The sequence below is a fragment of the Schistocerca cancellata genome, chromosome 3, assembly GCF_023864275.1.
Source record: "Schistocerca cancellata isolate TAMUIC-IGC-003103 chromosome 3, iqSchCanc2.1, whole genome shotgun sequence".
Taxonomy (NCBI): domain Eukaryota; kingdom Metazoa; phylum Arthropoda; class Insecta; order Orthoptera; family Acrididae; genus Schistocerca; species Schistocerca cancellata.
This window is the reverse complement of record NC_064628.1, coordinates 56,033,738-56,058,129: the sequence shown is the minus strand read 5'-3', so window position 1 is coordinate 56,058,129 and position 24,392 is coordinate 56,033,738.

The following is a 24,392-nucleotide window of genomic DNA, read 5'->3' as shown; positions in this document are numbered from 1 at the left end:
AGGCTTGGATGTTTCAAGGGCTACTGCTGAACAAAGATGAGGAAGCATTACATATTGACCAAGACGTGAAAACTTCCAATAATAATAATAATAATAATGTTAAACACAGACAAAGATTTGAGAAGGAATACTTACTTTTCCGTTTCTTCCTATTCTGCAGGGCTATGCTGGATTGCGACTGTTGTTGGTGTTTCATGGTTCTCCTTCTTCTTCTTCTTCTTCTTCTTCATCTGCTGGTGCTGCTGCTGCTGCTGCTGGCTGACTGAGTGAGACTGAGGTCACAGAGCTGCTGAGCCTGTCCTATATCGCCTACAATGACATTACCAGATACCGCCATCCTACTGGCTGAAGTCTAACACATGACCGGATTCAGTGTCCCTATTGGTTCCTGCCTTTTTTCCCCAGACTGCCATCTCATGAGAAGAACGACAGCACCCTCTTGTGATGGTACTGTCTGCTAGGTCAGTTGGACTCTGGACTTCATGGTGAACACACTGGATGGAGCTACTGCCTATGACAACTCAATTTGTTTAAATAAACACTGCATGCAAAATAAAGACGTCCATCCTATCCAGCAGCCCAGCACAGACTGAGTCTTTTTCCTGCCAATTCCAAGGAAGCGGTAGTGATTGGAAGACAGGTTAGTGGAGGTAGCCCAGTTGACCTTTCTTCCTGCAATTTTTTCCAACAGAAATTTTCCTGCCATCTTCTTAGGGATTACTGGAAGTAATCCAGTTGACTTATTTCCCCACCAAAATTTGAACTTACCGCCATAACATAACTGCGACATTGCCACATCTGGCGCCGCCATCTTGAATAAATTTGGCATCAATGCAATGTGGGACTGCACCAACCCTTCCCTACCACGCACTATCTGATCAAAATTATCTGCACACCCCTAGGTAATAAGAACTGACTGCTAGATTCCACAGAGGTAACCCGCCAGTGTAGAAGGAGGCGTAGAGTGTTCTGTTGTCAGCAGAGAAGTGGTATGCATTAATGTCTTTTATTTTTGTGACTTGCTTCTTTTTTCTCATTTAATCCCTGATTGAACGGTTAGTAAATTGATTTATATTTTATGTAGCTTTTTTTTCTTAGTAGTAAATGGATAAGGACTGTGTTAGTTGTTTGCGGACACGAGTATTGGCTACTTACTGTCCCGTTTTAGCTAGAAGCTGCGTTGGTCACAATACTACAGGCTTTAGCCTGCTGCTCTAAGCTGCAGTGATGTAGTGGCACCAGTGGCGAATACTGTGACACCTTTGGTGTTGCCAGAATCCACTAGCGATTTGGATGTCACTCTGTCTTCCGGTACTCATCAGCTAGACAGCTTGTCTTCACTGGAGGGTTAGTGGCGGAATGTAGTGGATTCACATATCTCTGGGTGGAAGGTGAAATTGAGAAACAGGTGCACGAATGTTCCCGTGTGTGTTGCACGAATGTTCCCTTGTGTGTTTATAACAGGTACGAGTTGCTGCCCAATGCTGATAAGGTGTTGCTAACATATCTGAGCCACTGTGGTATGCCTCATTGTGCTAGTGGCCGATTCTCCTGCTAAGTCCAGAGAATCACAGAGGTAGGTTTGTTGATTGCTGTGCGAGATCTCCACTAGAAATTACTGCCGAAATCGTGATGACGTGGAGTGGTTGTGACAGCCTGACACAATAGAAATACACAAACATGATAGTAATTTCAACAGGAAAGAAGAAAACCTCAAGGCAAACGCATCCTGGATTCTCGTGCTGCAGCGAGCGAGCGTTGCAGGTGGCCAGGGGAGAACCGCAGCGGTAATGACCAAGGAAAAGCTCTTGAACCTGGGGCGTCAGGTAGAAATAATCTGCTCATCTCAAGTCCACCACCAGCAACGGAAGGTGAAGCATTGACAATGCCACCACTCGTGCTGCGAAACGTCAGAAAAATCGTCAAACAAACGTCGGCTGAAGAACCCGAGACAGAAGCCGACAGGCAAGTTGTCATAGATCAGCAACATTACGCTCAGAGGAGAAATTTCGGCCTTGAAGATCGAAAACGAAAATTGAACGTGTTGTTACTAAACTGCAGGAGCATCTATGGTTAGGTCCCACAATTAGTCTCCTTAATAAAAGTAACGATATTCAGATAATATTAGGAAAAGAAAATTCGCTGGAGCCGGAAATCAACAGCTGCGAAATACTAAATTCAGACTGGAATATATATCACAAGTAAAGACTAGGGGGCAGTGGTGGCGGAGTGTACCAGTTGGTTAAAGAGGTCTGCAGTATCTAGTGCCATTTTTACAGGTTCCGAACGTGAAATGCTGTGAGTAAAAGTAAGCATCAAAGGTGGGTCAGCAAGCAAAAAGGAATACAAACGTCACAAAAATGAGATCGACAGGAAGAGCAAAATGGCTAAGCAGGGATGGCTGGAGGACAAATGTAAGGATGTAGAGGCTTATCTCACTAGGCGCAAGATAGATACTGCCTACAGGAAAATCAGAGAGACCTTTGGAGAAAGGAGAACCACTTGCATGAATATCAAGAGCTTTGATGGAAACCCAGTTCTAAGCAAAGAAGGGAAAGCAGAAAGGTGGAAGTAGTATATAGAGGGTCTATACAAGGGCGATGTACTTGAGGACAATATTATGGAAATGGAAGAGGCTGTAGATGAAGATGAAATGGGAGATATGATACTGCGTGAAGAGTTTGACAGAGCACTGAAAGACCTGAGTCGAAACAAGGCCCCCGGAGTAGACAACATTCCATTAGAACTACTGACAGCCTTGGGAGAGTCAGTCCTGACAAAACTCTACCATCTGGTGAGCAAGATGTATGAGACAGGCGAAATACCCTCAGACTTCAAGAAGAATATAATAATTCCAATCCCAAAAAAAGCAGGTGTTGACAGATGTGAAAATTACCGAACTATCAGTTTAATAAGTCAGTGCTGCAAAATACTAACGCGAATTCTTTGCAGACGAATGGAAAACCTGGTAGAAGCCGACCTCGGGGAAGATCAGTTTGGATTCCGTAGAAACGTTGGAACACGTGAGACAATACTGACCCTACGACGTATCTTAGAAGAAAGATTAAGGAAAGGCAAACCTACGTTTCTAGCATTTGTAGACTTAGAGAAAGCTTTTGACAATGTTGACTGGAATACTCTCTTTCAAATTCTGAAGGTGGCAGGGGTAAAATACAGGGAGCGAAAGGCTATTTACAATTTGTACAGAAACCAGATGGCACTTATATGAGTCGAGGGGTATGAAAGGGAAGCAGTGGTTGGGAAGGGAGTGAGACAGGGTTGTAGCCTATCCCCGATGTTATTCAATCTGTATATTGAGCAAGCAGTAAAGGAAACAAAAGAAAAATTCAGAGTTGGAATTAAAATCCATGGAGAAGAAATAAAAACTTTGAGGTTCGCCGATGACATTGTAATTCTGTCAGAGACAGCAAAGTACTTGGAAGAGCAGCTGAACGGAATGGACAGTGTCTTGAAAGGAGGGTATAAGATGAACAGCAACAAAAGCAAAACGAGGATGATGGAATGTAGTCGAATTAAGTCGGGTGATGCTGAGGGAATTAGATTAGGAAATGAGACACTTAAAGTAGTAAAGGAGTTTTGCTATTTGGGGAGCAAAATAACTGCTGATGGTCGAAGTAGAGAGGATATAAAATGCAGAATGGCAATGGCAAGGAAAGCGTTTCTGAAGAAGAAAAATTTGTTAACATCGAGTATAGATTTAAATGTCAGGAAGTCGTTTCTGAAAGTATTTGTATGGAGTGTAGCCATGTATGGAAGTGAAACGTGGACGATAAATAGTTTAGACAGGAAGAGAATAGAAGCTTTTGAAATGTGGTGCTACAGAAGAATGCTGAAGATTAAATGGGTAGATCACATAACTAATGAGGAGGTACTGAATAGAATTAGGGAGAAGAGAAGTTTGTGGCACAACTTCACAAGAAGAAGGGACCGGTTGGTAGGACATGTTCTGAGACATCGAGGGATCATCAATTTAGTATTGGAGGGCTGCGTGGAGGGTAAAAATCGTAGAGGGAGTCCAGGAGATGAATACACTAAGCAGATTCAGAAGGATGTAGGCTGCAGTAGGTAGTGGGAGATGAAGAAGCTTGCACAGGATAGAGAAGCATGGAGAGCTGCATCAAACCAGTCTCAGGACTGAAGACCACAACAACGCGCCTACAAAAGCAGAAGTGAAACGCTAAGTTGAAGTTAGATGAAATGATGTAAGGAGCGATCAAAAAGTTTCCGTTTGAGGACGTATACGCAACGTACTGCCACTCCGATTCGTGTGTATAATCGCCGCTATGTAGCAAGGTTAGGATGGTATCTGTGTCTTTCCGACGTGCGTGCGTGACGTTATTACCAAATGAGTCCAAACAGGACCAACGAACTGTTATTCTCTTCTGGGCTGCCGAGGGACAGACGCCGACAGACATCCATTGGAGAGTGAAGAATGTGTTAAGGGGGCTGCACGTCTGCCGAGAACATCCGTTGAGGAATGATGCGACAAGGGGTTCTGCTTCATGGTAACGCACGTTCCCAAACCGCAAATATCGTGACGCAGAAGTTTCGCCAACGTAAGCGAGAGACAGTCGAGCATCTTCTCTATTGTCCTGATGTCTTCCCGTGCTATCGTTACGCCTTCAGTCCCTTAAGAAAGACCAAGAGGGTCGACAATTGCTGTCGGACGAGGATGTACAGCAGGCAGTTACGGACTTCTTCACGCAGCAAGGCACGTTGTTTTACCAAACGGGTATCTTCAACCTCGTGGGTGCTATGGTTGCCTCAGTGCACTAGGCTATTTTTCTTGATTGACATGCCGATTCTGGACTCGATGCCTTCGAGTGAAAACTTTTTAACCACCTTTTATAGGCCTAAATGAGTTTTAAATAATCTTGTTTATTGAATGGTTAGTAACATCAAACACTGTGTTGTGCGCTAGCTAAAGTTGGTAGCAACCAGAAAGCATTCAACACGTCAACGCATTTAGAAATTTTTCAGCTCAAATAATCGCATCATCCACCGCGCCGAGAGACTTCTTAGAGTACGCATATAGCAAAGATGGCGTTGTGCGGGATTATTGCCGTTTTACGGCGCCATTTAGTCTTCAGAAGGACTTGTGTAGTATTGTATATGCTCTGTATACAGCGCCCATTTCGTGCCCAGCTTCGAGTCCTGGCTGCGGCTCTCTTCCAACAGTAATTGAACTCCTAGTTACTGCCTTAGCCCCGAGCTAGCGCAGATCAGCCGCTCGCCTGTATTGAAAGTGCAGCGCGGTTAACTGGCCAACATGCCCTCTTGCGGCCGTCCTGAAACGTCTGCGGCCGTTGTGTGCAGTCTTCCCACAGTGCCTCATAGCGGGAACGCCCTGCAGCTCTCGTCTGCCTCCTGTAATCAACAGCGCATACGTTAGACCAAGTGCATTTGCATTTACATGTATTCGCAACAAGCCACCAGCAGACTGTTTGTAGGGGGCACTTCGTATCAATGTCGTTCACACCAAGTCAAGGAGCGAGAGGAAAAATACTTCCTGTATGTCTCCATACGCCTCAGAATTTACTCTTAGCCCCTGATTTGACAATGTTGTTCTTACACCAGGTGATTTCCGATATAACTTGGAGGGTACTGATGTAATTTCACTACCTGCGATGCTCTCAGTCATCAGTTCGTGGCCTATACACTGTTGGCAGTGTCTGTTCTGTCATTTTTAACTCCTCTTGTTGTGTCGGCAGATTAGCCAACACAACGTACACTAATTTATAGAGGAGGCCGAAATGCACGCGTCAACTCACGCAGGTGGGCGGTAGGTGTGAAACAGGATACGTAATGAATGCTATAAATAAAAGTACGTAGCTGCTGGAATACTTAACTTTAATCCATCATTTGTATACAGCATTCTGGATGATACAAGTGAGACTCTCTCTAGAAATGGTTAATGGCGCCTTGCTAGGTCGTAGCCATGGACTTAGCTGAAGGCTATTCTAACTATCTCTCGGCAAATGAGAGAAAGGCTTCGTCAGTGTAGTCGCTAGCAAAGTCGTCGTACAACTGGGGCGAGTGCTAGTACGTCTCTCTAGACCTGCCGTGTGATGGCGCTCGGTCTGCAATTACTGACAGTGGCGACACGCGGGTCCGACATGTACTAATGGACCGCGGCCGATTTAAAGCTACCACCTAGCAAGTGTGGTGTCTGGCGGTGACACCACACTTCTTCTCAGATGATGACGAACTGCTGTGAACACACGTGCCCTTACTCGGATCTGGTCGCACGCGTACGCCACAAGCTTTCTCCTGTGAGACGTGGGAACCTTGCCAATGGAAATGAGTCCTGTGGCATTTTTGACCGGGAGACCCTGTACGGGTAAGTTCGCTCACCGGGTGCAAGTGTTATTTCAGGCGAAGTCACAGTGGGCGACATGCGCTCACGTAATGATGAGGAAGACAACAAAAAACCCAGTCCATGGGAGGAAAACGTCTTCAATCGGGCCGGGAATCGAACCCGGGCCCACTGCATGGTAGGCAAGAACGTTGTTCGTTCTATTTGCTCGTAGCGGACGTCAGAGGACATCCGTTGAAGTTCGTTGTTGATCCGCTCACTCAGTTTTTATTACAGAGACCAGCCAGCGCTCTGATCGAACACGCTGAGCTACCGTGCCGGCTGTCAGTTAAGCAGGCGGTCACTTGGCCAATGAGTATGGAATACAGCAATGCCTGTAAATATCGCCTCAGCCAGAAATCTAAAGGGATTAAGATCAGATGAACGGGAAGGACATGCTACTAGACTTCCACGACAATTCAGCGCTCATTAAAAGTTTGGTCTAGGCACAGTCGTATGAGGCGCAAAACATAAAGTGGTTCCCATCGTAGAAGACAGTTGTAAAATTTGTATCTGACAACAACATCTTAGTCAGAGGACTAAGTACAAACACAACAATACAAAGTGGGCAACGAACTTTGTGAGCAAGAAGGCAGCTTGCACCATTGAATACATACATACCGTTCTAGGCATAAGTAATATGACGTTTATCTCACTAAATAGGTATATGTGTCCGGACATTCGTTTGTATAATTTTTTTCTAGTAGTGACCACAATACGTGTGTCTGCACACACACACACACACACACACACACACACACACACACACACACACACACAACATTGGACTATTGATGACTGGAAACACGTTGCCTGATCGGACCAGTTTCGTTTCAAATTGTATCGAGTGGATGGACGTGTACGGATATGAAGAGAGCCTCATGAATCCATGGTCCCTGCATGTCAGCCGAGGACTGTTCAAGTTAGTGGAGGCTCTGTAATGGTGTGGTTCAAAATGGTTCAGATGGCTCTGAGCACTATAGGACTTAACTTCTGAGGTCATCAGTCCCCTAGAACTTAGAACTACTTAAACCTAACTAACCTAAGGACATCACACACACCCATGCCCGAGGCAGGATTCGAACCTGCGACCGTAGCGGCCGCGCGGTTCCAGACTGTAATGGTGTGGGGCATGCGCAGTTGGAATGATATGGGACCTCTGATACTTCTGGATACGATTCTGACAGGTGACGCGTATATAAGCATCCATTCACGTCCATTGTGCATTCCGATGGACGTGGGCAATTCCAACAGGACAATACGACACTCCATACGCCCAGAATTGCTACAGAGTGGCTCGAGGAACACTCTTCTGAGTTTAAACACTTCCATTGGCCACCAAACTCCGCAGGCATGAACATTATTGAGCATACTTGGGATGCCTTGTAACGTGCTGTTCAGAAGACGTCTCGACCCCCCGCAGGATTCATGGTGTCAGTTCCCTCCAACACTACTTCAGACATTAGTCGAGTCCACGCTACATCGTGCTGCGGGACTTCCACGTGCTCGCGTGGGCCCTACATGATATTAGGCAGGTGTCTTCAGTGCGTAATGTTACGATCGTTCCTCATGGTGGTCCGATGTTGTCGACCAGAACCTTGACGGCTAGTGCGCCTGTCCTCACTTTCACATGCAGTCCACTGTCACGTCCGAATACCCCAGTAATCTGAATACTGCACGATTCGAACAGACATTCAAATGGACGCCCGCAATGAGGCCCCGTTCTAAACTCTGTTAGGTGCTGATAAGGCTGTCTGATACCTACACGTCATGCCAGTGCCCTTCGCCACGATCGCTCAGCACCTGACGCTGCCGCTGCCCCACCGGGCTTGTTAACAAATGGTTCAAATGGCTCTGAGCACTATGGGACTTAACCTCTCAGGTCATCAGTCCCCTATAACTTAGAACTACTTAAACCTAACTAACCTAAGGACATCACACAAATCCATGCCCGAGGCAGGATTCGAACCTGCGCCGTAGCGGTCGCGCGGTTCCAGACTGTAGCGCGTAGAACCGCTCGGTAACAACATTAACGCATTGTGGTGACCGTTCCCCGTTCACAGAGAATTGCATCTCTGATAATTTACTTGACTGCCGACGGTGTGTACGTGTACAAAGTTATAATGACATCTGACCATGTCTACTCAGGCGGTGTATTTTGTTACTTCGTTGTCCTGACCATTCAGGAACGATTTATCAGCTCTTTGATAGTTTTAAAGTCTTTCATGTTATTGCGAGTGTGAGAGTATATTGAGGAACTATATATCTCAAACTATTTATCCATCACAACTCAAACTGTGTCACCGTTATAAAAAGGTGGAGGCTACGTCCTAGTCCCTCCAAAGCAGAGGTGTGTTCATTTCACCTAAATAACCATCCAACAGCTAAACAACTAAACGTTACTTTCGGTAGGAAGTAAATCCGACGAAACTTTCATCCTAAATACTATGATATTGTTCTAATTCACATGCAAGGAAAATGCCAAACATACAAGCCAAACAATAAAAGCCAGACAAGGGGGTGAGGAACGGGTAAGCAGAAAAATCTTCTCAAAAGCAATTAATGTTGGTTTTCGACCGCGGAGTAATTTGCTCCCAAGTGGTTCAGAAGTGCTCACGTTAAAATAATGGATTTATCGTCGAAAGAAACCATGAGGGTAAAATTGGTGCAACTCTGTGAAGCGTAGGCAGAATACATAGATTTCTGCAGCGTGTGACTGAAGGAAATAATAGAAAATTCTGGTCCTACATAAAATCGTTACGCAGTTGGAACGCTTCTATTCAGTCGCTCTTAGACCTGTCTGGTGTGGCAGTAGCAGACGTTAGAAGGAAAGCAGAAGTTTTAAATTTCGCATTTAAAAAAGAATTCTTGAAGGAGGATCATACATACATAATACAGCTCGACCGCCACACAAGTTCCCATGTGGAAAACATAGAAATATGCTATTTTCTTCCGGAAACTGCACTGGCTGTCTCAGGGGCCACCGATCTTAAGCAATCTACACATATCAAAAAAAGTTTTGCATCATCCCGGTTTCCAGAACTTCTGAAGATAGACGTTGACTGTGGATATTGTGTCACAGATACAGTCTCTTTGACTGTTCAGAGATGTCACTCAACCCGCCCAAAGATCTAAACAACCATGCATGAGCAGCGCCTGTTAGATGGAAGGGGTCCGACAGCCGATCAGTTTCAGTCATTCCACAGAAGGAGGTACACGGCTCGTGTTGTCCGTAGTTCAGCCATGCCTAGACGGTCAATATTGCGGTTCGATCGAGTCCGCATTGTTACTTTGAGCCAGGAAGGACTCTCAACAAGGGTAGTGTCCAGACGTCTCGGAGGGAACCAAAGCGATGTTGTTCGGACATGAAGCAGATACAGAGAAACAGGAACTGTTGATGACATGCCTCGCTCGTGTCATCCAAGGGCTACTACTGCAGTGGACGACCGCTATCTAAGGATTATGGCTCGGAGGAATCCTCACAGCATCGCCACCAAGTTGAATAATGCTTTTCGTGCAGCCACAGGACAGAATCAAACTGCGCGCAATAGGCTGCATGATGAGCAACTTCACTCCCGACGTCCAAGGCGAGGTCCATCTTTGCAACCGCAACACCATGCTGCACGGTACAGATGGGCCCAACAACATGCCGAATGGGCCGCTCAGGATTCGCGTCACGTTCTCTTCACCGATGAGAGTCGCATATGCCTTCAACCAGACAATAGTCGGAGACGTGTTTGGAGGCAACCCCGTCAGGCTGAACGCCTCAGACACACTGTGAAGGGAGTGCAGCAAGGTGGAGGTTCCCTGCTGTTTTGGGGTGGCATTATGTGGGGCCGACTTATGCTGCTGATGGTCATGGAATATCGGCAGCATATTGTCGAGGCATTCGTTCAAATGGTTCAAATGGCTCTGAGCACTATGGGACTTAACTGCTGTGGTCATCAGTCCCCTAGAACTTAGAACTACTTAAACCTAACTAACCTAAGGACATCACACACATCCATGCCCGAAGCAGGATTCGAACCTGCGACCGTAGCGGTCTCGCGGTTCCAGACTGTAGCGCCTAGAACCACTCGGCCACTCCGGCCGGCGGGAGGCATTCGTCTTCATGGACAACAGTTCGCTCCCCCATCGTTCACATCTTGTGAATGACTTCTTTCAGTATAACGACATCGCTCGACTAGAGTGGCCAGCATGTTCTCCAGACTTGAACCATACCGAACATGCCTGGGATAGATTGGAAAGGGCTGTTTATGGATGACGTGATCCACCAACCACTCTGAGGGATCTACGCCGAATCACCGTTGAAGAGTGGGACGATCTAGACGAATAACGCCTTGATGAACTTGTGGATAGTATGCCACGACGAATACAGGCATGCATCAATGCAAGAGGACGTGCTACTGGGTATTAGAGGTACCAGTGTGTATAGCGGCCTGGAACACCACCTCTGAAGGTCTCGCTGTATGGTGGTACAACATGCAATATGTTGTTTTCATGAGCAATGAAAAGGGCGGAAGTGATGTTTATGTTGATCTCTATTCCAATTTTCTGCTTAGGTTCCGGAACTCTCGGAACCGAGGTGATGCAAAACTTGTTTTGATGTGTGTATAATACTCAGAGAGGGCGGTACACTGAGGTTACAAAATTCATGGGATAGCGATGTGCACGTATACAGATGGTGGTAGTATCACGTACGCAATGTAGAAAGGGACAGTTCACTGGCGGAGCTGTTATTTGTTCACAGGTGATTCATGTGAAAAGGTTTTCGATGTGTTTATGGCCGCACGACGAGAACTCAGGAACCTTGAACGCGCAACGGTAATCGCAGCTAGACACAAGGGGCATCCCATTTCGGAAAACGTTAGGGAATTCAGTATTCCGAGATCCACAGTGTCAAGAGTGTGCCGAGAATACTAAATTTCAGGCATTGCCTCTCACCACAACAGACAACGCAGTGGCCGGCGGTCTTCACTTAACGACCGAAAGCAGCGGCGTTTGCATAGAGTTGTCTGTGCTAACAGACAAGCAACCCTGCGCGAAATAAACGCAGAATTCATTGAGGGGCGTACGACGAGCGTCTCATTTAGGACAGCGCAGCGAAATTTAGCGTTAATAGAGTATATCAAGACACCTAATACGCAGTACAAAACAAACAAGGTTCCCTAGTATAGATCTCCACACAAGCACTTTGGTTATGTATGTAAAAGAAAATGATGAAACTCCTACAGGGCAACAGCACAGGGACTTCAGCGACCACTGCCATGGCTATGGTCTCTTATAGAGAAGCTAGCTGGGCTTTCCGTCGTTGATTAAACATATTTTTTACTACCCCCAAGCGTCGAAAAAAAAAACGTATTTCATAAACAAGTTCATGGCTTACATTTCGTTATGAAAATGGACTTCTACTACTATCATCGTTTGAGGTCTGTCCCTGTTCCATTCGCGAATGGTGCGTGGATGGAATATATGTCGGTAACAGTCTGTATTAGCTTCAGTTTCTCGTTGCAGTCATTTCACGAGAGGTGTGTGCGAGGAAGTACCGTATTGTTCACAACTTACTCCCTCCGATTTTTGCAGCAGTAGACCACTCCTCAATCCACGATGTCACCATGCAAAAGACACGCATGTATATCGTTGTAAATAGGAGACTTACGATTTTGCCACGGCAGCTAATAAGAAAATGTAAAGCAATGTGTAATCCCAATTACGATAGATGTTGCCCTAAAAATAGAAGGGTGTTTCAAGCATGATGCACGTGAAATTGCATACGGATAAAACCAAATGATGACATACACACACACACTCGCACACGTGCCCTCGCGAAATAGTACAATTAAGCTATCTGATTACAATTGGATAAAGTCGGTTCCTCGATTGTTATTTCGATCCTAGGTCTTTAGTGGATGTACAAAGATTTGACGGTCATAGGTCGACAGTATTCTGTGTGGGCAGCGTAGGAGAAAGTATAAAAATCACTGTTGTTGGATGATCATGAAGTTAGATATTTTAAAACCTGGTAAGCATAAAGCTGTAATTAATTCAGTTAAAGTCAACATTTTAACACACTCCACCTCCACCACCACAGTCCATGTGTTTTAGTGTATATAACAGTTGGCTTTGACAGCTAGCACTATGTGATTACAGGAGTTTTTCGGGGTGGAAAGTTGGAAGAAGAAGATGAAGTGCACTTTGTAGATACTCTGGGTGTGGAATCTGTATCACAGCTGGATGGTAAAAAAAGAAACCTACATCTGGTACTGTGTCATAGATACTTCCTGCGAATTACTGTGGGTAGATGTTATACTCAACAGCCGTACCAAAATAATAATTGGCTCCTTCTACAGATCCCCCGACTCAGATGATATAATAGCTGAACGGTTCAAAGAAAACTTGAATCTCCATCACAAATAAGTACCCCACTCATACAGTTATAATTGGCGGAGACTTCAATCTATCCTCGATTTGTTGGCGAAAATATATGTTCAAAGCCGGTGGTAGACAGAAAACATCTTCCGAAATTGTACTAAATGCTTTCTCTGAGAATTACTTTGAACAATTAGCTCATGAGACCACACGAATTGTAAATGGTTGCGAAAACACGCTTGACCTCTTAGCCACAAATAATCCTGATCTAATAGAGAGCGTCATGACGGATACAGGGATTAGTGAACACAAGGTCACCGTAGCGAGGCTCAAAACCATATCAACCAAAACCACTAAAAATAAACGCAAAATATATCTATTTAAAACAGAAGATAAAAATTCGATTGATGCCTTCTTAAGTGAGAGTCTCCATTCCTTCCAAGCTAATTATGTAAGTGTAGACCGGATATGGCTCAAATTCAAAGATAGGGTATCGACAGCAATAGATATATTCATACCGCATAAGTTAATAGGAGATGGGACTGGTCCACTATGGTACACAAAACACGTCAGAACACTGTTGCAGAAGTAATGAAAAAGCATGCCAAATTCAGAAGAACGCAAAATTCCCAAGACTGGCGAAGTTTCACAAGCTCGAAATTTAGTGCGAACGTCAGTGCGAAATGCTTTTAATAGTTTCCACAATGAAACATTGTCTTAAAATATGATAGGAAACCCAAAGAGATACTGGTGGTATGTAGAGTACACCAGTGCCAAAAACTGTCAATACCCTTGTTGTGGCGTTGTAAGACAGCCACGCCACTCGGAAGTAGCCGAAATGCACGCGTTAACTCACGCCGGCTTGCGTGAGGTCTGAAACAGGATACGTAATGAATGCTGTAAAGAAAAGTACGTAGCTTCTTTAATACTTAACTTTAATTCATCCTTGTGGTACATCGCTCTTGATAATACAATTGAGAATCTTTAAATACAAGCACTGTAAGGCTAATGGCGCCTCGCTAGGTCGTAGCCATGGAATTAGCTGAAGACTATTCTAACTGTCTCTCGGCAAATGAGAGAAAGGCTTCGTCAGCGTAGTCGCTAGCAAAGTCGTCGTACAACTGGGGCGAGTGCTAGTACGTCTCTATAGACCTGCCGTGTGGTGGCGCTCGGTCTGCAATTACTGACAGTGGCGACACGCGGGTCCGACATGTACTAATGGACCGCGGCCGATTTAAAGCTACCGCCTAGCAAGTGTGGTGTCTGGCGGTGATACCACAACCCTCACTGCACGATAGCGATGGAAATGTTACCGATGATGGTGCCACTAAAGCGGAGTTACTAAAAACAGTTTTCCGTAATTTCTTCACGAAAGAAGACAAAGTAAATATTCCAGAATTTGAAACCAGAACAGCTGTTAGCATGATTGAGATAAAAGTAGATATCTTAGGTATTGCGAAACAACTCAATCACTTAAGAAAGGCAAGTCTTGCGGTCCAGATGGTATACCAATCAGGTTCCTTTCAGAGTATGCAGACACAGTAGCGCCTTTCTTAGCAATCATATACAACCGCTCACTTGACGAAAGGTCTGTCCCCAAAGACTGGAAAGTAGCACAGGTCGTATTAATATTCAAGAAAGGAAATAGGAGTAACCCATTGAATTACAGACCCATGTCACTGACCTCAATTTTCAGTAGGATTTTGGAGCATATAGCGTACTCGAACATTATGAATCACCTTGAAGAAAATGACTTATTGATACATAACCAGCACGGATTCAGAAAATATCGTTCTTGCGCAACGCAGATAGCTCTTTATTCCCATGAAGTAATGAGTGCTGTCAACAAGGAATCTCAGATCGATTCCATATTCCTAGATTTCCAGAAGGCTTTTGATACCGTTCCTCACAAGCGACTATTAATCAAATTGCGTGCATATGGAGTATCGTCTCTGTTGTGTGACTGGATTCGTGATCTCCTCTCAGAGAACTCACAGTTCGTAGTGATACACGGTAAATCATTGAGTAGAACAGAAGTGATATCTGGCGTTCCGAAAGGCCCTCTGCTGTTCCTGATTTACGTAAGTGATCTAGGTGATAATCTGAGCAGCAACCTTAGATTTTTTGCAGATGACGCTGTAATTTACGGTCTAGTAAAATCATCAGACGATCAATTCCAATTACAAAATGATCTAGAGAGAGTTTCTGTGTGGTGCGAAAAGTGGCAATTGGCACTAAACAAAGAAAAGTGCGAGGTCATCCACATGGGTACTAAAAGAAATCCGATAAATTTTGGGTATACGACAAATCGTACAAGTCTAAGGGCTGTCAGTTCGACTAAATACCAAGGAATTACAATTACGAGCAACTTAAATTGGAAAGACCGCTTAGATAATATTGTGGGGAAGGCGAAAGAAAGACTGCACTTTATTGGAAAAACGCTTAGAAGATGTGACAAACACACTAAAAAGACAGCCTACATTACACTTGGCCGTCCTCTGCTGGAATATTGCTGCGCGGTGTGGGATTCTTAGCAGGTGCGATTGACGGAGGACATCGAAAAAGTGCAAAGAAGGGCAGCTTGTCTCGTGTTATCGGGCAGTAGGGGTGAAAGTGTCACTGATATGATACGCGAGTTGGGATGGCAGTCACTGAAACAAAGGCGGTCTTCTTTGTGGCGAGATCTATTTACGAAATTTCAATCACTAACTTTCTCTTCCGAATGCGAAAATATTTTGTTGACACCCACCTACGTAGGGAGAAATGATCATACAGGGTGTTTCAAAAATGACCGGTATATTTGAAACGGCAATAAAAACTAAACGAGTAGCGATAGAAATACACCGTTTGTTGCAATATGCTTGGGACAACAGTACATTTTCAGGCGGACAAACTTTCGAAATTACAGTAGTTACAATTTTCAACAACAGATGGCGCTGCAAGTGATGTGAAAGATATAGAAGACAACGCAGTCTGTGGGTGCGCCATTCTGTACGTCGTCTTTCTGCTGTAAGCGTGTGCTGTTCACAACGTGCAAGTGTGCTGTAGACAACATGGTTTATTCCTTAGAACAGAGGATTTTTGTGGTATTGGAATTCCACCGCCTAGAACACAGTGTTGTTGCAACAAGACGACGTTTTCAACGGAGGTTTAATGTAACCAAAGGACCGAAAAGCGATACAATAAAGGATCTGTTTGAAAAATTTCAACAGACTGGGAACGTGACGGATGAACGTGCTGCAAAGGTAGGGCGACCGCGTACGGCAACCACAGAGGGCAACGCGCAGCTAGTGCAGCAGGTGATCCAACAGCGGCCTCGGGTTTCCGTTCGCCGTGTTGCAGCTGCGGTCCAAATGACGCCAACGTCCACGTATCGTCTCATGCGCCAGAGTTTACACCTCTATCCATACAAAATTCAAACGCGGCAACCCCTCAGCGCCGCTACCATTGCTGCACGAGAGACATTCGCTAACGATATAGTGCACAGGATTGATGACGGCGATATGCATGTGGGCAGCATTTGGTTTACTGACGAAGCTTATTTTTACCTGGACGGCTTCATCAATAAACAGAACTGGCGCATATGGGGAACCGAAAAGCCCCATGTTACAGTCCCATCGTCCCTGCATCCTCAAAAAGTACTGGTCTGGGCCGCCATTTCTTCCAAAGGAATCATTGGCCCATTTTTCAGATCCGAAACGATTACTGTATCACGCTATCTGGACATTCTTCGTGAATTTGTGGCGGTACAAACTGCCTTAGACGACACTGCGAACACCTCGTGGTTTATGCAAGATGGTGCCCGGCCACATCGCACGGCCGACGTCTTTAATTTCCTGAATGAATATTTCGATGATCGTGTGATTGCTTTGGGCTATCCGAAACATACAGGAGGCGGCGTGGATTGGCCTCCCTATTCGCCAGACATGAACCCCTGTGACTTCTTTCTGTGGGGACACTTGAAAGACCAGGTGTACCGCCAGAATCCAGAAACAATTGAACAGCTGAAGCAGTACATCTCATCTGCATGTGAAGCCATTCCGCCAGACACGTTGTCAAAGGTTTCGGGTAATTTCATTCAGAGACTACGCCACATTATTGCTACGCATGGTGGATATGTGGAAAATATCGTACTATAGAGTTTCCCAGACCGCAGCGCCATCTGTTGTTGAAAATTGTAACTACTGAAATTTCGAAAGTTTGTCTGCCTGAAAATGTACTGTTGTCCCAAGCATATTGCAACAAACGGTGTATTTCTATCGCTGCTCGTTTAGTTTTTATTGCCGTTTCAAATATACCGGCCATTTTTGAAACACCCTGTAGTAATAAAATAAGAGAAATCAGAACTCGAACGGAAAGATTTAGGTGTTCCTTTTTCCCACGCGCCATTCGAGAGTGGAATGGTAGAGAAGTAGTATGAAAATGAAACTTCCTGGCAGATTAAAACTGTGTGCCCGACCGAGACTCGAACTCGGGACCTTTGCCTTTCGCGGGCAAGTGCTCTACCAACTGAGCTACCGAAGCACGACTCACGCCCGGTACTCACAGCTTTACTTCTGCCAGTACCTCGTCTCCTACCTTCCAAACTTTACAGAAGCTCTCCTGCGAAACATGCAGAACTAGCACTCCTGAAAGAAAGGATATTGCGGAGACATGGCTTAGCCACAGCCTGGGGGATGTTTCCAGAATGAGATTTTCACTCTGCAGCGGAGTGTGCGCTGATATGAAACTTCCTGGCAGATTAAAACTGTGTGCCCGACCGAGACTCGAACTCGGGACCTTTGCCTTTCGCGGGCAAGTGCTCTACCAACTGAGCTACCGAAGCACGACTCACGCCCGGTACTCACAGCTTTACTTCTGCCAGTACCTCGTCTCCTACCTTCCAAACTTTACAGAAGCTCTCCTGCGAAACATGCAGAACTAGCACTCCTGAAAGAAAGGATATTGCGGAGACATGGCTTAGCCACAGCCTGGGGGATGTTTCCAGAATGAGATTTTCACTCTGCAGCGGAGTGTGCGCTGATATGAAACTTCCTGGCAGATTAAAACTGTGTGCCCGACCGAGACTCGAACTCGGGACCTTTGCCTTTCGCGGGCAAGTGCTCTACCAACTGAGCTACCGAAGCACGACTCACGCCCGGTACTCACAGCTTTACTTCTGCCAGTACCTCGTCTCCTACCTTCCAAACTTTACAGAAGCTCTCCTGCGAAACATGCAGAACTAGCACTCCTGAAAGAAAGGATATTGCGGAGACATGGCTTAGCCACAGCCTGGGGGATGTTTCCAGAATGAGATTTTCACTCTGCAGCGGAGTGTGCGCTGATATGAAACTTCCTGGCAGATTAAAACTGTGTGCCCGACCGAGACTCGAACTCGGGACCTTTGCCTTTCGCGGGCAAGTGCTCTACCAACTGAGCTACCGAAGCACGACTCACGCCCGGTACTCACAGCTTTACTTCTGCCAGTACCTCGTCTCCTACCTTCCAAACTTTACAGAAGCTCTCCTGCGAAACATGCAGAACTAGCACTCCTGAAAGAAAGGATATTGCGGAGACATGGCTTAGCCACAGCCTGGGGGATGTTTCCAGAATGAGATTTTCACTCTGCAGCGGAGTGTGCGCTGATATGAAACTTCCTGGCAGATTAAAACTGTGTGCCCGACCGAGACTCGAACTCGGGACCTTTGCCTTTCGCGGGCAAGTGCTCTACCAACTGAGCTACCGAAGCACGACTCACGCCCGGTACTCACAGCTTTACTTCTGCCAGTACCTCGTCTCCTACCTTCCAAACTTTACAGAAGCTCTCCTGCGAAACATGCAGAACTAGCACTCCTGAAAGAAAGGATATTGCGGAGACATGGCTTAGCCACAGCCTGGGGGATGTTTCCAGAATGAGATTTTCACTCTGCAGCGGAGTGTGCGCTGATATGAAACTTCCTGGCAGATTAAAACTGTGTGCCCGACCGAGACTCGAACTCGGGACCTTTGCCTTTCGCGGGCAAGTGCTCTACCAACTGAGCTACCGAAGCACGACTCACGCCCGGTACTCACAGCTTTACTTCTGCCAGTACCTCGTCTCCTACCTTCCAAACTTTACAGAAGCTCTCCTGCGAAACATGCAGAACTAGCACTCCTGAAAGAAAGGATATTGCGGAGACATGGCTTAGCCACAGCCTGGGGGATGTTTCCAGAATGAGATTTTCACTCTGCAGCGGAGTGTGCGCTGATATGAAACTTCCTGGCAGATTAAAACTGTGTGCCCGACCGAGACTCGAACTCGGGACCTTTGCCTTTCGCGGGCAAGTGCTCTACCAACTGAGCTACCGAAGCACGACTCACGCCCGGTACTCACAGCTTTACTTCTGCCAGTACCTCGTCTCCTACCTTCCAAACTTTACAGAAGCTCTCCTGCGAAACATGCAGAACTAGCACTCCTGAAAGAAAGGATATTGCGGAGACATGGCTTAGCCACAGCCTGGGGGATGTTTCCAGAATGAGATTTTCACTCTGCAGCGGAGTGTGCGCTGATATGAAACTTCCTGGCAGATTAAAACTGTGTGCCCGACCGAGACTCGAACTCGGGACCTTTGCCTTTCGCGGGCAAGTGCTCTACCAACTGAGCTACCGAAGCACGACTCACGCCCGGTACTCACAGCTTTACTTCTGCCAGTACCTCGTCTCCTACCTTCCAAACTTTACAGAAGCTCTCCTGCGAAACATGCAGAACTAGCACTCCTGAAAGAAAGGATATTGCGGAGACATGGCTTAGCCACAGCCTGGGGGATGTTTCCAGAATGAGATTTTCACTCTGCAGCGGAGTGTGCGCTGATATGAAACTTCCTGGCAGATTAAAACTGTGTGCCCGACCGAGACTCGAACTCGGGACCTTTGCCTTTCGCGGGCAAGTGCTCTACCAACTGAGCTACCGAAGCACGACTCACGCCCGGTACTCACAGCTTTACTTCTGCCAGTACCTCGTCTCCTACCTTCCAAACTTTACAGAAGCTCTCCTGCGAAACATGCAGAACTAGCACTCCTGAAAGAAAGGATATTGCGGAGACATGGCTTAGCCACAGCCTGGGGGATGTTTCCAGAATGAGATTTTCACTCTGCAGCGGAGTGTGCGCTGATATGAAACTTCCTGGCAGATTAAAACTGTGTGCCCGACCGAGACTCGAACTCGGGACCTTTGCCTTTCGCGGGCAAGTGCTCTACCAACTGAGCTACCGAAGCACGACTCACGCCCGGTACTCACAGCTTTACTTCTGCCAGTACCTCGTCTCCTACCTTCCAAACTTTACAGAAGCTCTCCTGCGAAACATGCAGAACTAGCACTCCTGAAAGAAAGGATATTGCGGAGACATGGCTTAGCCACAGCCTGGGGGATGTTTCCAGAATGAGATTTTCACTCTGCAGCGGAGTGTGCGCTGATATGAAACTTCCTGGCAGATTAAAACTGTGTGCCCGACCGAGACTCGAACTCGGGACCTTTGCCTTTCGCGGGCAAGTGCTCTACCAACTGAGCTACCGAAGCACGACTCACGCCCGGTACTCACAGCTTTACTTCTGCCAGTACCTCGTCTCCTACCTTCCAAACTTTACAGAAGCTCTCCTGCGAAACATGCAGAACTAGCACTCCTGAAAGAAAGGATATTGCGGAGACATGGCTTAGCCACAGCCTGGGGGATGTTTCCAGAATGAGATTTTCACTCTACAGCGGAGTGTGCGCTGATATGAAACTTCCTGGCAGATTAAAACTGTGTGCCCGACCGAGACTCGAACTCGGGACCTTTGCCTTTCGCGGGCAAGTGCTCTACCAACTGAGCTACCGAAGCACGACTCACGCCCGGTACTCACAGCTCATTCTGGAAACATCCCCCAGGCTGTGGCTAAGCCATGTCTCCGCAATATCCTTTCTTTCAGGAGTGCTAGTTCTGCATGTTTCGCAGGAGAGCTTCTGTAAAGTTTGGAAGGTAGGAGACGAGGTACTGGCAGAAGTAAAGCTGTGAGTACCGGGCGTGAGTCGTGCTTCGGTAGCTCAGTTGGTAGAGCACTTGCCCGCGAAAGGCAAAGGTCCCGAGTTCGAGTCTCGGTCGGGCACACAGTTTTAATCTGCCAGGAAGTTTCATATCAGCGCACACTCCGCTGCAGAGTGAAAATCTCATTCTGGAAACATCCCCCAGGCTGTGGCTAAGCCATGTCTCCGCAATATCCTTTCTTTCAGGAGTGCTAGTTCTGCATGTTTCGCAGGAGAGCTTCTGTAAAGTTTGGAAGGTAGGAGACGAGGTACTGGCAGAAGTAAAGCTGTGAGTACCGGGCGTGAGTCGTGCTTCGGTAGCTCAGTTGGTAGAGCACTTGCCCGCGAAAGGCAAAGGTCCCGAGTTCGAGTCTCGGTCGGGCACACAGTTTTAATCTGCCAGGAAGTTTCATATCAGCGCACACTCCGCTGCAGAGTGAAAATCTCATTCTGGAAACATCCCCCAGGCTGTGGCTAAGCCATGTCTCCGCAATATCCTTTCTTTCAGGAGTGCTAGTTCTGCATGTTTCGCAGGAGAGCTTCTGTAAAGTTTGGAAGGTAGGAGACGAGGTACTGGCAGAAGTAAAGCTGTGAGTACCGGGCGTGAGTCGTGCTTCGGTAGCTCAGTTGGTAGAGCACTTGCCCGCGAAAGGCAAAGGTCCCGAGTTCGAGTCTCGGTCGGGCACACAGTTTTAATCTGCCAGGAAGTTTCATATCAGCGCACACTCCGCTGCAGAGTGAAAATCTCATTCTGGAAACATCCCCCAGGCTGTGGCTAAGCCATGTCTCCGCAATATCCTTTCTTTCAGGAGTGCTAGTTCTGCATGTTTCGCAGGAGAGCTTCTGTAAAGTTTGGAAGGTAGGAGACGAGGTACTGGCAGAAGTAAAGCTGTGAGTACCGGGCGTGAGTCGTGCTTCGGTAGCTCAGTTGGTAGAGCACTTGCCCGCGAAAGGCAAAGGTCCCGAGTTCGAGTCTCGGTCGGGCACACAGTTTTAATCTGCCAGGAAGTTTCATATCAGCGCACACTCCGCTGCAGAGTGAAAATCTCATTCTGGAAACATCCCCCAGGCTGTGGCTAAGCCATGTCTCCGCAATATCCTTTCTTTCAGGAGTGCTAGTTCTGCATGTTTCGCAGGAGAGCTTCTGTAAAGTTTGGAAGGTAGGAGACGAGGTACTGGCAGAAGTAAAGCTGTGAGTACCGGGCGTGAGTCGTGCTTCGGTAGCTCAGTTGGTAGAGCACTTGCCCGCGAAAGGCAAAGGTCCCGAGTTCGAGTCTCGGTCGGGCACACAGTTTTAATCTGCCAGGAAGTTTCATATCAGCGCACACTCCGCTGCAGAGTGAAAATCTCATTCTGGAAACATCCCCCAGGCTGTGGCTAAGCCATGTCTCCGCAATATCCTTTCTTTCAGGAGTGCTAGTTCTGCATGTTTCGCAGGAGAGCTTCTGTAAAGTTTGGAAGGTAGGAGACGAGGTACTGGCAGAAGTAAAGCTGTGAGTACCGGGCGTGAGTCGTGCTTCGGTAGCTCAGTTGGTAGAGCACTTGCCCGCGAAAGGCAAAGGTCCCGAGTTCGAGTCTCGGTCGGGCACACAGTTTTAATCTGCCAGGAAGTTTCATATCAGCGCACACTCCGCTGCAGAGTGAAAATCTCATTCTGGAAACATCCCCCAGGCTGTGGCTAAGCCATGTCTCCGCAATATCCTTTCTTTCAGGAGTGCTAGTTCTGCATGTTTCGCAGGAGAGCTTCTGTAAAGTTTGGAAGGTAGGAGACGAGGTACTGGCAGAAGTAAAGCTGTGAGTACCGGGCGTGAGTCGTGCTTCGGTAGCTCAGTTGGTAGAGCACTTGCCCGCGAAAGGCAAAGGTCCCGAGTTCGAGTCTCGGTCGGGCACACAGTTTTAATCTGCCAGGAAGTTTCATATCAGCGCACACTCCGCTGCAGAGTGAAAATCTCATTCTGGAAACATCCCCCAGGCTGTGGCTAAGCCATGTCTCCGCAATATCCTTTCTTTCAGGAGTGCTAGTTCTGCATGTTTCGCAGGAGAGCTTCTGTAAAGTTTGGAAGGTAGGAGACGAGGTACTGGCAGAAGTAAAGCTGTGAGTACCGGGCGTGAGTCGTGCTTCGGTAGCTCAGTTGGTAGAGCACTTGCCCGCGAAAGGCAAAGGTCCCGAGTTCGAGTCTCGGTCGGGCACACAGTTTTAATCTGCCAGGAAGTTTCATATCAGCGCACACTCCGCTGCAGAGTGAAAATCTCATTCTGGAAGTATGAAAATGGTTCGATGAACCCTCTGCCAGGCACTTAACTGTGAATTGTAGAGTAACCATGTAGATGTAAGTAGATCCAGTAAGAACGCAAATATTCTTGTACAAAATCTTTATTAATTTCGCGTATACATTTACACATACAGTATGGAAAAATCTAGATACGAAAGGGGAATATAAGTTACCTGCGTTTGCTATACATACGAGGGCTATTGGGAAAGTAAGGCCCGATTGAGCGCGAAATGGAAACGTCAGTGTGAATTCGATGAAGTTTTGCACAGATGAGTTGGGCAGTGTCTATAGTATGCCCGTCTATCGCCGCACGTCGCTCTTTTCAGGTCTGAACGGACAGTGAACACGCAAAGATGTCTAAAAAGTAGTGTATCTCACTACGTATGAGGATCTGGTGAAAGATTTCGCCTGATGTCATGCAGCCCTTATAACAGTTATGCGGTTTCCCCCTTCATGATAATATTCTCGGCCGCAACCGGCGTGGGCGGCAACGACCTTGCCACAGTGGATACACCGGTTCCCGTGAGATCACCGAAGTTAAGCGCTGTCGGGCGTGGCCGGCACTTGGATGGGTGACCATCCAGCCGCCATGCGCTGTTGCCATTTTTCGGGGTGCACTCAGCCTCGTGATGCCAATTGAGGAGCTACTTGACCGACTAGTAGCGGCTCCGGTCAAAGAAAACCATCATAACGACCGGGAGAGCGGTGTGCTGACCACACGCCCCTCCTATCCGCATCCTCCCCTGAGGATGATACGGCGGTCGGATGGTCCCGATGGGCCACTTGTGGCCTGAAGACGGAGTGCTTAACCGGCGTGGGCAACTAAGACGCTCCCGCAGAAGTACTTAATCACCACAATACTGCCCGTAATTGGCTCTCGCTGAGTTTCATCTCTGATTTCATGAACCGCTGGCTATGAGGACAGCATTGTGGCACAGACAAAAAGCTGTAGATGAGCGTAGAGAATTGTGGAAAGCGGTTCTAGGCGCTTCAGCCAGGAACCGCGTGACCGCCACGGTCGCAGGTTCGAATCCTGCCTCGGGCATGGATGTGTGTGATGTCCTTAGGTTAGTTAGGTTTAAGTAGTTCTAAGTTCTAGGGGACTGATGACCACAGATGTTAAGTCCCATAGTGCTCAGAGCCATTTGAACCAATTGTGGAAAGCACGGGCTGCTGCCTTCTATGCCGAGGGTATTGGAAAGCTGGTGCAATGCTACAACAAATGTCGAAGTCGGAGCGGCGACTATGTATAGAAGTATCCAGAACGTGTAAATACCTGTTTGATATTCACATGGTTTCCGTTTCGCGACCGATCGGACGTTTATTTCAGAACAGTTCTCGTCTAATGCAAAGTGGT